The sequence below is a fragment of the Sinocyclocheilus grahami genome, unplaced genomic scaffold (genome assembly GCF_001515645.1).
Source record: "Sinocyclocheilus grahami isolate Dianchi unplaced genomic scaffold, SAMN03320097.WGS_v1.1 scaffold1691.1, whole genome shotgun sequence".
Classification (NCBI taxonomy): Eukaryota; Metazoa; Chordata; class Actinopteri; order Cypriniformes; family Cyprinidae; genus Sinocyclocheilus; species Sinocyclocheilus grahami.
In genome coordinates, this window is record NW_015506870.1 from 221,655 (window position 1) to 236,889 (window position 15,235).

Below are 15,235 nucleotides of genomic sequence, written 5' to 3' on the forward strand. Positions count from 1 at the left end.
AGCCACGGCCAAGGAAGCCATTTATAAACTCTCTGCCTGTCCTGTCACAGCCATCTTTGCGCCGACTGCCCGTCCTGTTACGGCCTCAGAGGCCGCTGTTCATCTCTCTGTGCTTTCTATTCCAGTCCTGCCTGATCCACCGTGGTGGTTCCCTGCACCATCAGCTCTGCCGTGGGGGTCTTCGATCCTGTCTGCTCTGCTGTGGTAGTCGTCTGCTCTGCTGTGGGGATCTTCGGTCCCGTCTGCTCTGCTGTGGTGGTTTTCTACTCTGCCATGGTGGTCTTCAGCTCCACCCAGGCTCCCTGCTCCGCCAGCTCTGCCCTGGCTTCTTAACCTCTCTGTGCTTTCAATAGCAGTTCCGCTGGATCCACCTTGGTGGTCTCCAGCCTCCTTTGCTCTACTGTGGTGGTCTTCTGCTCCACCGTGGGGATCTTTGAACCAGTCTGCTCTGCTGTGGTGGTCATCTGCCTCGCCTGTTCGGCCCTGTTGGTCTTCAGCTCCGCCCTGGTGGTCCTCAGCTCCACCTGCTCCACCTTGGTGGCCTTCTGTGCCACTCTAGTGGTCCTCAGCTCTGCCTGCTCTGCCCTTGTGGTCTTCAGCTTTGCCCTGTTGGCCTTCAGCTCCGCCTGCTCTGCTCAGGTGGTCTTCAGCTCCACCTGCTCCACCCTGGGGGGCTCTGTCTTGTCTGCCTTGTGTTTTGTTTTTGGACTTTTATGTTGAATTGGCTCCTGTGCTTTATTTGTAGTCTTTCTAATCCTGTTGATTAGTTACTGATTGTTTCCAGGTGTATCTTGTTTGCCAATCATCCCTTGTGTTTATATACAACTGTGTTTGCCCTGGTTCTTTGTCTGGTGTTACTCTTGAATGGCTGTTTCGTGTGCCCTTGTTCTAACCTCGTTTTTGCTTTACTTTGCCTTGCCTTGTTTTTTTGCCCTGCTCCCTTTCCTGTATGTATTTTGTGTTTTTGTTGAATAAACATAAAGAACTGCATTTGGATCGTCTTCGCCTCCATCAACCATACGTTACACTGGCTAAACAAATGGGACATGAGCCTAAATAATCCAAATAAATAATCTAAAACTAAATAATCAAATTACACTTCAAATACATTTTCCCAGAGATGGTTTTCACAATTTTGCGTAGTTCTAACCACGCTGGTGCATGTTCAAGTGTCTGTTTTTCTAATAACTTTGCTTTTAGTTAGTCATTTGATACTATAAAAACTGGGTGTGGTGACATGACTGCGATCTTGAGATTGGGTCTGTGGGAGTATGGGCGGGAGTTTGAGCCCGCGGCTCCAGCTCATGATCACTACTGCACAGACTTGTGCCTTGTCCAAATACCCACACTTGCGGTCTTTGCACTTGACCACTTATATGACGTATTTCCTGTATTTGGCCCAAGTGTTCAAGTGAGGATGAAGACCACAAGTGTGTGTCGAACTTTTCATTACCTGATGGGACACACTTATAGTGTTGTAAAAACGTGTTTACATAACTTTATTTAAATTTTAAATACTTTGCATTTTAAAATCAACTTCTAAATGTCTGTTCAGTAGTCCCTATAACATGACATTATTTTAATTTGTGGTGCTTCTAATAATATATAAAATAATGATAAAAAGCAGTTGCAAATGTTGTACAAAATAAATATCACCACTACTCATCTTTGCACCAATAAAACGTAAAAACACCAAATTATATGTCATATCTAATTATTATATTAATATTTAACTTGCATTGGAAAGGTTTCTGTGACTTCTCGCGAGATCTCGGCAAAAAGTCTTACGATTTATTTCCAGAACATGATGCATGATGGGATACACTAAGCCTTGAATAGCGCTCCGGACCATTATTCGAGATAGTGTGGATTTAGTGTGCGTTAAGGGCACTGCACTTTACCGTTTTTAAGACCTGGGACAGTCTTGCGCACTTATTTCTTGTCGCGCGCACGCGCTCTCAAGTAGCCAAGACCGCAAGTGTGGGTATTTGGACAAGGCATTGGTCTCCAAATGAATCACTACTGCGCAGATTCGGGCTCCAAATGATGTCATCGGCGCAAGATGACAGTGGCCATACTGGAATGTTTGGGCTTTACTTTTCTATAGTGGAAGAAAGTGGAGACGCATTGTCCATCTTTTTTTCTTACAGTCTATGGATTCCTCTGAAGCCACCGTTTTTGAATTGAACACAAGCGAACAAATGAGATTTGAGAGGTTTGGTTTGTATAAATTACTTTTATGATGGTTTTATGGTGCTTTTTGGAGACAGTATAAAACAAATAGCAGCCCAGGTATTCTAACAGCTCTTTTTGTGTTTCATTAAAGAAAGAAAACAGGGGTTTGACATGATGGCGAATAAATGACGTCAAAATGTTCATTTTTGGGTAAACTTTCACTTTACAGCGCTGCACTGTACTGTATACAGAGCTAATGGCTTCTTGCTCTGGTTGTTTGTATACATTCTGATATGATATAAATAGATTTGAGTGCAGCCATTCACAGTGACTGCACTGAGACTTCACATTGCAGTAATTCAGAGCACATGGACACTGTAATCTAACTCCTTTCAGATTCACAAAACATAATTAAACATAATAAAACTCTGTTTCAAGAGCACATGGGCTTCTGAAGGAGGCTGTCCTAGTTGAGGATGAAACTGGGCCAGACTAAGACTTGAACCAATCACATCGAGCCTTGGATCACAGCTCGTTTGCACAACCATCATGGTTTGTTTTCAAAAACGCCTTCAATTTCTGCACATTGTGGCCCTAAATGGTGGAAGTCCCCTTTGGCAAACATGGGTAACTGAAATATTGCAGAAAACGTAGACGCCTGAAGAGAGTCATGTCTTACACTTTGTTTTTCCACTTTGGTTTTTTGTTTTGACACGGCACGGTGCTGAAAGCCTCACTTCCGAGAAGTTCTAGGCTGTGGTTTGGATGCGTTCTGGATCCGTTCGGCTCCTCTGCCTTCCACAGACCGGCGCCCTGCATCGAACCTGTGGGATACGGGACAGAGCAGCTTGCATTGTCATTAAAACTCTATTTAAGACTTTTGATAAATGACTGACCAACATGTTTATTAATGTGATCTTAATGATGCTCCCTGAAAATGGTATTATGGTATTAAAAGTGGTTTCAAACATTGCAAAATAATGTTAAATTAATTAAAAACAGCAATATTAAACCATTAAAACATTCTAGAGCAGCTTTATTTATTTATTTATTTAAAAAATATCCCCCAGCAATGTTAAGCCCTTTTAGTGTGGCTTTAAGAAAATGTTGTTAATCAGGTATTTACTGTGTTCATCAGACACCAGTTCAGTCCTAGAGACCTCATGATGTTACACACAAACACAGCAGGGAACGTTAATGACTTCTGACAGCATCAGACATACCTTGAGATGATGTTGACCAAACACAGACACTGACCTCTCACAGCTGTAATATGTCTGATATTTGACACATGACTTTAGCTGAACATTCCCATGCAATGTTTTGTGTCAGAATTGCTCCAAATTTTTATTTTGTGATATTTTCTGTTGGTCACATGAAATGAATGTTCTGACCCTACAGCTTAAACACTGTCCTTTTAACCTTTTAAGTCCTTTTAAATATTAAATGTCATGTGTGCTATTTTTTTTTTAGGTATGAAAATATTTTCTCCTAAGGTTAATATGCAATCAACTATAGGTAAAGCATTTGTAGGTTAAATTCACTGAACCATTTTCAAAACATTGGTGGTTTTTTGAGAATCCTGACCACACAGCAATGTTGACTCAACCAGTGGTGAAAGTTTGGTTTGGGACTATCCGTCTTACCAATGGAAGACAGGAGTGTTGTTCAAGAAACCCTGTATTCGATCAAAAGGGTGCTTCTACTAAATACTGAGCAAAGGGTCTGAATACTTAGGACCATGTGTTATTTCAGTTTTTCTTTTTTAATAAATCTGCAAAAATGTCAACAATTCTGTGTTTTTCTGTCAATATGGGGTGCTGTGTGTACATTAATGAGGAAAAAAAATTAACTTAAATTATTTTAGCAAATGGCTGCAATATAACAAAGAGTGAAAAATTTAAGGGGGTCTGAATACTTTCCGTACCCACTGTATATATACACACACACACACACTCAGAACTCAGAATGTCTTGTAAATATGACCACAAGAATCTGCAACGATTTATAAAAGATGTCTATAAAACGAACGTTAGTGTTGCTTTGACAGGTGACGTATTTGTTAGTGGTTTTTCAAATCTAATGTGTTTGAGCAGTAGTTATAGTGATGTTCAGTTTTTTCACCTTAAATGGCTTAGGTCTTCATTGTCACCCTTGTCTAAGCTCATTCAGCCTCATTTGAAAGTGGCCGGTCATCCTTTATGTCATCTGGTATTTAAAGGGGTCATATGATGTTGCTAAAAATAACGTTATTTTGTGTATTTGGTGTAATGAAATGTGTTTATGCGGTTTAAGGTCCAAAAAACATTTTCCACATACTGTACATTATTGTTTCTCCTCTATGCCCCGCCTTTTTGAAACGTTGTGCGTTGTGATTGGCCAAATACCTCAAGCGTGTGACGGAAATGTTATGCCCCTTACCATATTGTGATGCCGTATCCCGGCCGGAGCGACGAAACAAAAAAAAATTAAACCCATTATAAACGAGGCATTTGTTGCATCCATTGGGGACATAATTACGGATTATAATGACTTATACTGTTTTTTTACGTGTTGTGTTGCATCGCGCCGCGTAAACATAAAACCATGTCTGCATTTGTGATTGGAGAAATGACAAACAACAACCGCTACTACACTGCGCAAAACTTGCGCTTGAATCTTCAGTGGCAAATCCTTTAAATATGAAAACGTACTTACAGTCTGTGAATCAGAACAGCCGGCATTGTAGTCTATTGTAACAGGATCAGGAAACAGTCCTCCATAAAATGCACTGCACACATCCGAATATTTGGGTTGAACAGTTCTGGAACAGTGTTGTAAATACAACTTAACCACTGATTTCTATTTGTGTCCTCTTTTGGAAGGCCAAACAAAGTATTTTCGTTTTCACAAGCGTGACACACGGCAGGATTGAGTGAGGAACGGCTGGCGGTCTTGAGAACGACGTGTCCGGCGGATTCGACGAAGGAGCATCCAGCGGGCTTGTGGCAACCACATGTGACGACCCCGGGCTGGACTCCGCTTCGTCCACGGTGAAAGCTGATCCGGCAATCCACAGCGCGAAGTTGATCAGCGACCAGCACGGATCAGCTCCAGGCATGACGAAGCGGATATCGTCCTCTTTTGGAAGGCCAAATAAAGTAGTTTCACTTTCACAACGAAACACACAGCGTCTCCACAACATCGCAGCAGCGGCAGCAACAATACTACGGCGAGAATAAAAGTTACGCCTTCTTTCTTTGCGTGAACATTTGGGCAGCGTTATGCAAATCTTCCCACATCGCTACGTAGACATGTGGGGGCATGTTAGAATGAGCCGTTTTAGGTAGGCTTGGTTCACTGTTAACTTTTAGAAAGAATATCTCTTTGGATTTGAGACTTTAGTCTTTGCAACTTTACAGATCTTCTTTATGTACCAAGAGCTTGTAACACTCCAAAGGAAAAATTGAAAATCGCATCACATGACCCCTTTAAACACTTTGAAACAAAAGCCATCCTGCAGCAGGTCACCGTGTCGAGCCGGTTAGAAGTATCAGGTGGCATTTTCTTGGCGAAGCAGGTCAAGGGAAATTTCCCCTCACTGATTTACAAAACTAGTGATTATAAGGTCTGGGGAAAATAAATAAATAAATAAAATATTAAGAGATCTTAAAAACAGACAGAAATTCTCAAAAAGCAAATTTCCCTGTAAAAAAAAACAACAACAACCAACCAACCAAATAAATGTATGTATGTCACTGTCGGGAGGCAGACACACCCTGTCAGTTTAAATCTAGATTAAAGACCCATCTCTTTAACTTGGCATACACATAACACACTATCACATTTCTAGAATTCAAATACGTTAAATGATTGTTAGCATTAATTAGGTCAACCGGAACCGGGAACACTTCCCATAACACCCGATGTACTCGTTACATCATAAGAAGAATGGCATCTACGCTAATACTAATCTCATTCTTATTCCGAGGTCACCGTAGCCATACGCATCCAGTCCATATCCAGATGGTGGATCAGTACCTAGAGACGACCTCTACAGCCCTGAATGTCAGACAGTGACGGCGCTACACCGGGGCTAGTGGGGCTATAGCCCCGTCAGAATTTTGAATAGACCCGGTTTACTTTGACGTCATCAATATCATTTATTTTCTTAGCACCCCCACATATTGGTCTAGCCCCCCCTTAGCACCGGTAGAGAAAAAATTCTGGCGCTGTGCCTGATGTCAGCGGAGACCATGTCAACTAGATGCACCCCAGAGACAGATCCCCTGCGAAAACCTCATCCGACCATCGGCACAAGACTACGGGAACCAGACAAGACCTCTGCACCTGTGTTGCAGCATGGAATTAAACCACACCATGCTGGTTTTGTCAGGCCAGAGGAGAACTGGCCCCCAGACTGAGCATGGTTTCTCCCAAGGTTTTTTCTCCATTTCGGTCACCGAAAGAGTTTTGGTTCCTAGCCATTGTCGCCTTTGGCTTGCTTAGTTTGGGACACTCGACTGATTCTACAGACACTATTAGAAGAGAGTTGAACTGGATGATGACATCACTGAATCATCAATGAACTGAATTTAGCTGGAAAAATTATTCTTGCATTGTCTTCTTGCATTATTGACAAACTATTTTCCTGTTTGACACTGCAAAGCTGCACAACCATTATAGTATAAGGCGCTATACAAATATGATGACTTATAGGTGACTTGACTGGAATAAATTATCAAAAATAAACAGAAATGCTTGAAAGGTAAGTAATTATTTTTCAACAACATTAAGCTATTTCAGTGTGGCTTTAAGAAAATTTAGTTTGAAATTTTTTTAAAAACATAATTAAATATACCAAGCAAGAATAAGCAAGTAAGTACGTAAATAAATAAATAAATCCGCCAACTGGTATGCAAAAATGACATGGTAAGAAAAATCTTAAAAATAGAAACGTTGAAAAGTTTTAAATGTATTTATTCATTTTATCAGAAATATTAAGCCATTTTAGTGTAGCTTTAATAAAACTTTGTTTGAAAAACGTCAAAAACATAAGTATTCACAAAAAAACTGAAAGGCTTTTCAGCCAGGTGACATTTTCTTGGTGAAGCAGGTCAATGAAAATTTCCACTCACTGGTTTGCTTTGAATGAATGAATGAATGAATGAATGAATAATAATTAATCAAGCAATGCTATATATAAAGGGTGTCAATTTCAGTCAATTAACCATTCTGAATTTCAATGCAAGTGGTGCTTTCACATGCAAACTCACTGACATGTTGCTAGGGTGCTCTCATTGGTTGCTACACTGTTTTCCACTCTCAAGTCCAAGACACATGAAGAGAAATCATGTGTAGCACAAAACATCAGCAACATTTTAGTATTTGTGTCATGTTTGGTGTTGTATTTCTGACATGCCAGCAGCTGTCATTCTGATAAATAATCTTCTAGTGTTCATTCACGGCCTGATTTGCAGTGTCAAAAAGAAACAAAGAGACTATATTTGATTAATTTCCTAAAATTAAACAAGACAGACACACAAATAAGAGTTTATGTAAGTGTTTTGGCTTGTTTCCAAAAGGGCTGCGAATGTCTATTCTGTTATTTTTCCTTTTTTATACGAAACAGTCGTGCAATTCACCATCTTTCACCCATTAGCATTTAAACAGCTTAAAGCATCTTTATTTCCATGAAGGGTTTTCTTATACACACACTCTTATTTATTCTGATTGCTCTAATAAGAAACTGAGATCCCTGTCGTAAACAAGCTCATTCTCGCAGGTGAAAACTGTGTCATTCTCCACCAGTGGTGGAAAGAGTACTGAAAAATATACTCAAGTAAAAGTACCATTACCTAAAAGTACTTGTCCAAAAAACGATTTGAGTAAGAGTAAAAGAGTAGCCTATTTAAAAATATTGAGTAGAGTATTGAGTAGTGAGTACTGAGCTGTGGATTCTACACCCTCATAATAAATGCTGTACACCGCAATTTATACTTTTTTTTTTTAAACATTGTACATTATGTAATTCACATTATCTTATTTGTCATAAATGAAGAATATCTATCATCCAGCAGTTTTAATTTTGATTGCCAACTCTTTAAAATACATCAAAACAGCATTCAGTCGAAGAAAAGATGAAAGTTATTCTCAGTACAATCATCCCCATTTAAATCATAAAGTTTGAAAAAATAGATTTAAAATCATGTGTAAGGCCACTGAGACAGCATGCTGTTGTTGCACATAAAATATTAATGTTTAGAACAGTGCAAATACAAACACCATTAGAAACTCATAGTTCAGCATCACACACCATGATATGGGTTAAAATGAGAACCCATTTCTCTCCAAAACGGTGCCAGTTCTAGCGTTTTGCAATAAAGAAATAAGAACGAAACTTGATCATTTGTTAATATTTTACGATAAATGCACATTGTTCTAGAAGGATGGCATCATGCCATACCTTTTACACATTTATTCAAATTGTTATGCTGGTAATACAATTTGTAAGGAAAAATGCATTAAATAGCAAAGTATTTCTGGGGAAACTTTTTCAAAGGAAAACATACATATATACACACACACACACACGCACGCGCATGTCTCTTTGCTGAGCCGCGGCGGTCTAGGTGAATCAGCAGCATCCACAACTGAATGGAACAAAAAGTGTTGAACTTGAAAAATTGTTATGCGTGAGTGCACTTGCTAAATGAAGGCGGATTGTATAAAATGGATTAAAAAAAAAAATTTAAATAAAAAGTTTATTAACGAGCTGCAGTTTATTACATCACGCGCTGGCACAGATGCTGTAGCCTATATTAACGCCACGGGTCATCAATAAGGTGCAAATTGGTCCTCAATTTGTGTTTCCAACAGTGTTTCCAACACACTTTTTCACAGCGCGCATCACGCGCTCAAACTCATCAAAAGTCAACAAGTTCAAACACACACACACACACACACACGCATGTCTCTTTGCTGAGCCACGGCGGTCTCGGTGAATCAGCAGCATCCACAACTGAATGGAACAAAAAGTGTTGAACTTGAAAATTGTTTATGCGCGAGTGAACTTGCTAAATGAAGGCGGATTGTATAAAATGGATTTAAAAAACTGTTTATTAATGAGCTGCAGTTTTATTACATCACACGCTGGCACAGATGCAGTATATTAACGCCACGGATCATCAATAAGGTGCAGATTTGGTCCTCAATTTGTGTTTCCAACACACTTTTTCACAGCGCGCATCACGCTCTCAAACTCATCAAAAGTCAACAAGTTCAACAAGCAACAATGACGACTTATCCAAGTGACTGCTGCAGAATAAATAAGCATGTAACGACCACAAACGGAGGAAAATAGTGGAGTAAAATTACAGATACATCACTTAAAATGTACTCAAGTAAAAGAACACAATTTTTGAACTACTCAAAAAAAGTACAATTACTGATAAAAACGACTTAATTACTGTAACGTGAGTATTTGTAATTCGTTACTTCACACCCCTGTTCTTCATCAACCGATGCCAACCTCTAAAAGAGATATATTTATGTCTGGCATTATCATCAGTAAGGCCCTTGTTTCGTATTAAAGCAGCTTTCCTCCTCTAGGATCTTCCATCAGCATCACATACCTCATGTTGCAGTATTTGCACCAGCACATGGCAAAAGCTCTTTGTTACCCTTCAAGGGAACTCGCACTGCGTCTTCTAGTGGACAACTATGGGGAATGCCATCAGCATGACCAAAGTCTGAAGCATGTGTGAAAACACTACAAATCCACTGGACCACGCAGCCTGTGATGTCATTAGCGGAGCACCCGGAAGTATGAGAGTCATCAACTTCTTTTGTCTTCAGGAGCCGCTTATTTGTGTACATGTTGAAAAGACTCCAAAAAATTTCAGGTAGTGCGTGCCTCTCTTAGGGGGAAGTCCATCAAAGATATAGCCATTAAAGAATGATTTCCTTTGATGGCTATGTAGTGGACAGCAGTTGATGACTGGAACGCTCATTTTGATTTGATCAGGTTTTGTGGACAAAGGACACCTTTGTTCAGATAAAATAACCAGAGGCGGACAAAGTACTCAACTCCATTACTTGAGTGTAAGTAACAAGTTACAAGTAAAATTTGTAAAGACAGATTTTTACTTAAGTAAAATTACAGAAGTACTTGCTTTTAAAAGTACTTAAGTACCAAAAGTAAATTTCCTTTATGTCAATGCACTGTTTTATTGTTGTACTTAATACTTGCAATACTTCTGAAGCAACTTAGAATACATTCCCCCTACTGAATACATTGACTAGCTTGTAGTATATTTGGAATAAAAAGCTTTTAGAATGTTAAAAACCTATGGGGGAAAAAATGAACACCCCTACCCACCCCCACAGAAGCAGTATGGTAGTGATATCTCACACAGCTCTGACAGTGTGCGCACACATCTATTGGCGCTTTTCCACTGCGTGATACGATGCGGCTCGGCACAGCTCAGTACGGCCACTGCAGTTCAGTACCGCTTTAGAGTGGGCGGGATTATTCACATGTCGTTGTAGTTGCGCCTCCTCTATTGCCGCGACTCCTGAAAAACGTTTTCATTCCACGTCACCCCATCAAGCTCTCGCTGGATGCTCCTCTGCTATCAACGAGAGGAACGTCTGCACTTCCTCAACAGACGACGAAACTCTTTTTGGTTGTTAAAAAAGGTTCGCTTGTTCAAAACAGTTGCATTCGATCCTTCACTGGCTGTGCAGATTTAAATCTAGCGGTTCTCTTGTGTTTGTGTCACAAGTTCAGTGACGCAGGTCGTGACGATTCTCTCTGGCCAATCCGTGATCAGCAGAGTTTACACGTCACATTTTGGCAGTGGTGGAAAGAGTACTGAAAAACCATACTCAAGTAAAAGTTGTCACGAATTCGGTCCATGGACTTCCGTTTATTCACCACCAGAGGTCACCCTTTCCATTACATTGACTCTTGCACTACACAAACTGTTGCATAGCACCCCGGACTACATATCCCATCATTCTTTGCACGATTTGCACACTGCACTGATTGCACTCATTGCACACAGCTGTTTCTAATCACCTCACTCACTATATAACACCCACTCTAACCACCTTTCGCGGCTTAGTATTGTTTAGCCTGTTCCCCGGTCCGAGTTTCCTTGTTTAGTTTGTTCCCCGTTCCGAGTTTCCTTGTTTAGCCTGTTCCCCGGTCCGAGTTTCCTTGTTTAGTTTGTTCCCCGTTCCGAGTTTCCTTGTTTAGCCTGTTCCCCGGTCCGAGTTTCCTTGTTTAGTTTGTTCCCCGTTCCGAGTTTCCTTGTTTAGCCTGTTCCCCGGTCCGAGTTTCCTTGTTTAGTTTGTTCCCCGTTCCGAGTTTCCTTGTTTAGCCTGTTCCCCGGTCCGAGTTTCCTTGTTTAGTTTGTTCCCCGTTCCGAGTTTCCTTGTTTAGCCTGTTCCCCGGTCCGAGTTTCCTTGTTTAGTTTGTTCCCCGTTCCGAGTTTCCTTGTTTAGCCCGTACTCCATTCCGAGTCTCTGTGGCTTCCTTGTTTTGCCTTGCCTTGCCTGTTTTCCTGGATTTTTTCCCTCTCGTCTCGCCCCTGTGATTCTGTCTGCTGATCGGTGACCTACGCTAGCCCTGGGACTATTCTTGTGTTTTGCCCGCCATATACCTGTTTGCCATTGTTTGACCCTGCCTGTTTACCACGTCTCTTGAATAAAGCCTGCAGATGGATCCACACGTCTCGTCAGCCCCGTCACAAAAGTACTATTACTTCCCAAAAAATGTATTCAGAGTATAAAAGTACCTCTCCTAAATACTACTCCAAGTAAGAGTAAAAAGTAGCCATTTTAAAAGTACTCAAGAGTATTATACGCTGCAATTTAAAAGTATAGTTTACAGTGTAATTTACTTTTATGGATGTTTCTCAGTAAAGAAAATATTACTCAAGAGTTTTATTTTTGACTGCTAGCACTGAAAATCCAGGCTTGTAATATTTGAACAAGCAACCAATAATCAGGTAACATTTATGACAACCATTATGTAGGGGTCTTCTTTCAGGTTAATAATAAAAAAAAATGTTGCAAAGGACTGTACCTTAACAATTTACCGTAAAAAGATCAGCCTGTAGCACAAATTAGAAAATTAAACTGATTTGAATGTAACGTGTTAACTGAGAAGTCTCTCAACATGAATGCAGACATTTTAATGTAGGGGTCAACTACAAGCCTACATTTTGAATTTGTTGTTCAGTTTTACAATGAGCTGATTCTCAAAATTTGTACTGTCCAGCCTTGCTCGTTTAGGTGTAAACAGCTGCCCGGCACAACTAAAAAGGCACTTGCATGCTGCAGAGGCAGGCAAGGGTGTGTTCAGTTTGAGGTTTAGCTTTTTCACCAAAGGAAACGAGTGAAGCAGTCCCATCTCTTCTGAGGCACAAGCCAAGTACCCATCCAATTCAGATGCAGTTGGGGGTGGAACAGGAAGAAAAGAAGTCATCCTCGTCAGAGGCATAACGTTTTGCTGGGTGCCCTTAATGGCATCAAGATGATGCAGGATATAATCCATACCTACCAGACACACAAAATACAAACATTAATAATAATTGTGGATAATGCTGATAGACAAACTATGGCATGTTTACTAGTGTGTTATGGACAATATACTGTGGTTGTCATGGATATTTTAGAAATTTAAAGCTGTTCACTTGCTACATGAGCAGTGCTGCATTTACTACCCTATAACCCCTTAATACCATTGTCTTTTCTAACATTGTTTCCCAGTCTGACTGTGCTACAGTAGGCAAGTAAATATTAAACTGATAACTTAACTCCACACAAACCCATACACCAGGGATAAGCAAAATCGTTCCAGCAGTGCCGATGTCCTGCAGAGTTTAGCTCCAACCCTGAATAAAATCTCACTTGCCTGTAGCCCTAGTAATTCTGAATACCCTTGATTAACTTGTTTAGGTATATTTGATTAGGGTTGGAGCTAAACTCTATAATATATAGAGCCTATAATAAATATACCCATGACTCGACATAAAAAAAAAAAAAGCTGCATGTTCTCACTCTTTAACAGAAATTGGCATAATATTCATGTACAAAATATTAGGAATATCTTACCTGCTTTTATGATGTGGGCCTTGTCAGTCCATGACGTTTTGAATTTCGGAAGAAGAATCGCTGCACTGATGAGTTCCGGATCTTCCTTAAACTCCCCAAAGCACTTTTGTAGACCCTGCTGCAGATCATGAATAAGGGGAAGACTTACCTTGATGGAAGCCTCCATCTTTTTGAGCTTGGAATCAAGAAAATAGATGGTGGGAAGCAGCCACCCCATCTGAGTGTTTGTTTCGGACTGAAGGATGTTCAAGGCCATGGATACAGGCTTCATCACAATGCAGTACTCAGAGAGGTAAGAAACTTCAGCAGGATTTAGCCTATTAAATAAAAAGAAAAAAAGCAAATCAAAACACAAACAACTTAAGTATTTCAACTAGAACAATGTGAGATTGAGCAAACAGACTTACATTTTAATTTTGAATGCTGTACATACATTCCGAAGGGATGCTTCTCCCTGCTCCTTTAGGATCCGCATTACCCTCTCTGCAGCATTGTACACAGAATTCCATCTTGTGTGGTTGGGCTGAATGAACTGCAGCTTACATTCCTCTTGGACGATCTCAGAATTGATGGCAGACCGGCTGGTTTTATTGTGTAATGCCTGGCATTTCACAAACGTTGAACAGGTAAGCTTCTTGTATACCTCACTGCTGTCCTCTGCCTTGGAAGCATCCACAGTTGCCACCAAATTAACAAGATGACACGCGCAACGCTGATGCTTGGGTAGATGATACTCCAACCCACTGTTCGTGTTCAAAATAGAACCAGTGTCCTGAACCTCAACACCTTCTGCGTCTTCCTCACTCTCCAGTGTCACTGCCTCAGCAGAGTCCGCACCAATCAATTCTTGCTGACTCTGTTCACCATACACCTTAAATGCATTAATAAAATTTGATCCACTATCAGTTGTTGTTCTGACTATTTTTTTCTGAGATGCCATATTCCGAGTGGATGTCATCCAGGGTCCCTGCAAGCAAATCAAACGTATGTGATCCTTTCAAGCGTCTAAAGGCAATGGAAGCAGACCTTCTTTCCAATGAAGATTCATCAATCCAGTGTACAGTTACACCGATGTAACTCCGTTGTCGTGCTGTCCAACAATCAGTAGTGGTACCTATATAGCTGACTTTCGCCATCTCAGCAGTGATGTTTTTTTTTATCTTTGCGACTGCTTCCTCGATTCTCAGCTTCACAGTTGGTCTGGACATAGCTGTACAGCTAGGTTGCATTGTATGGATTCGATTTTTGAATGTAGGAAGTTCAACTATGGTAAAGGGCTGGAGACTTTCACAAACAAACTCAAACACAAGCCTGTCAGCTGTGGAGTAGTCTTTAATCTTCATTTGTTTCACAGCTGAATCACACCTCTGTTCTTCTAAAAAAAAAAATTAAGACATTCATTGTACTGCTTTAATTTCGATGGATGCTTTCTCTGTAAGAAGAATACACATCAAAACTGAGTAACTCACATTTGTAACCACTAATACAAATTTCTTCTTGCATCATTTAAAACAATAAACATGATTTAAAAACATGATTTCATTGACCAGTGAAAACATTACAGTACAAAGCACATAATATTACAATAATAACGCCTTTCATCAAAGTCCCTTTAAGGCTATTCTATTCTATTATTTAAGGCTAAGGGTATTCTATAGTCTTTGCTTTCATTCTGGCTGGAACGCGCTGATGAGGTATGTATGCAAATACATACTTTGACAGGCAGGCAAGACAGCCTACCTTCATCTTCGGACTGAACATTTTATGGTCCTAAGCCTTCCACAGGTGATATAAATACATATAAATATTTCGACCACTTAACTTCGTGATTGCTATCGGGATGTTTAGAGACTTTCAACCAGCATAACAAAAGTGTTTTTGAACTAAATCACATATCCTGCCTTTAATGCTTACTGCACTTTGAACTAGAGACCTGCACTCCCGTGGGAGTACCGTG

General features: G+C 40.3%; 1 pseudogene; it reads right to left on the bottom strand.

The window, feature by feature from the left end:
- Positions 1-329: 329 nt before the first annotated feature.
- On the bottom strand, positions 330-13,878 carry LOC107572071 (uncharacterized; annotated as a pseudogene).
- Positions 13,879-15,235: the final 1,357 nt, after the last annotated feature.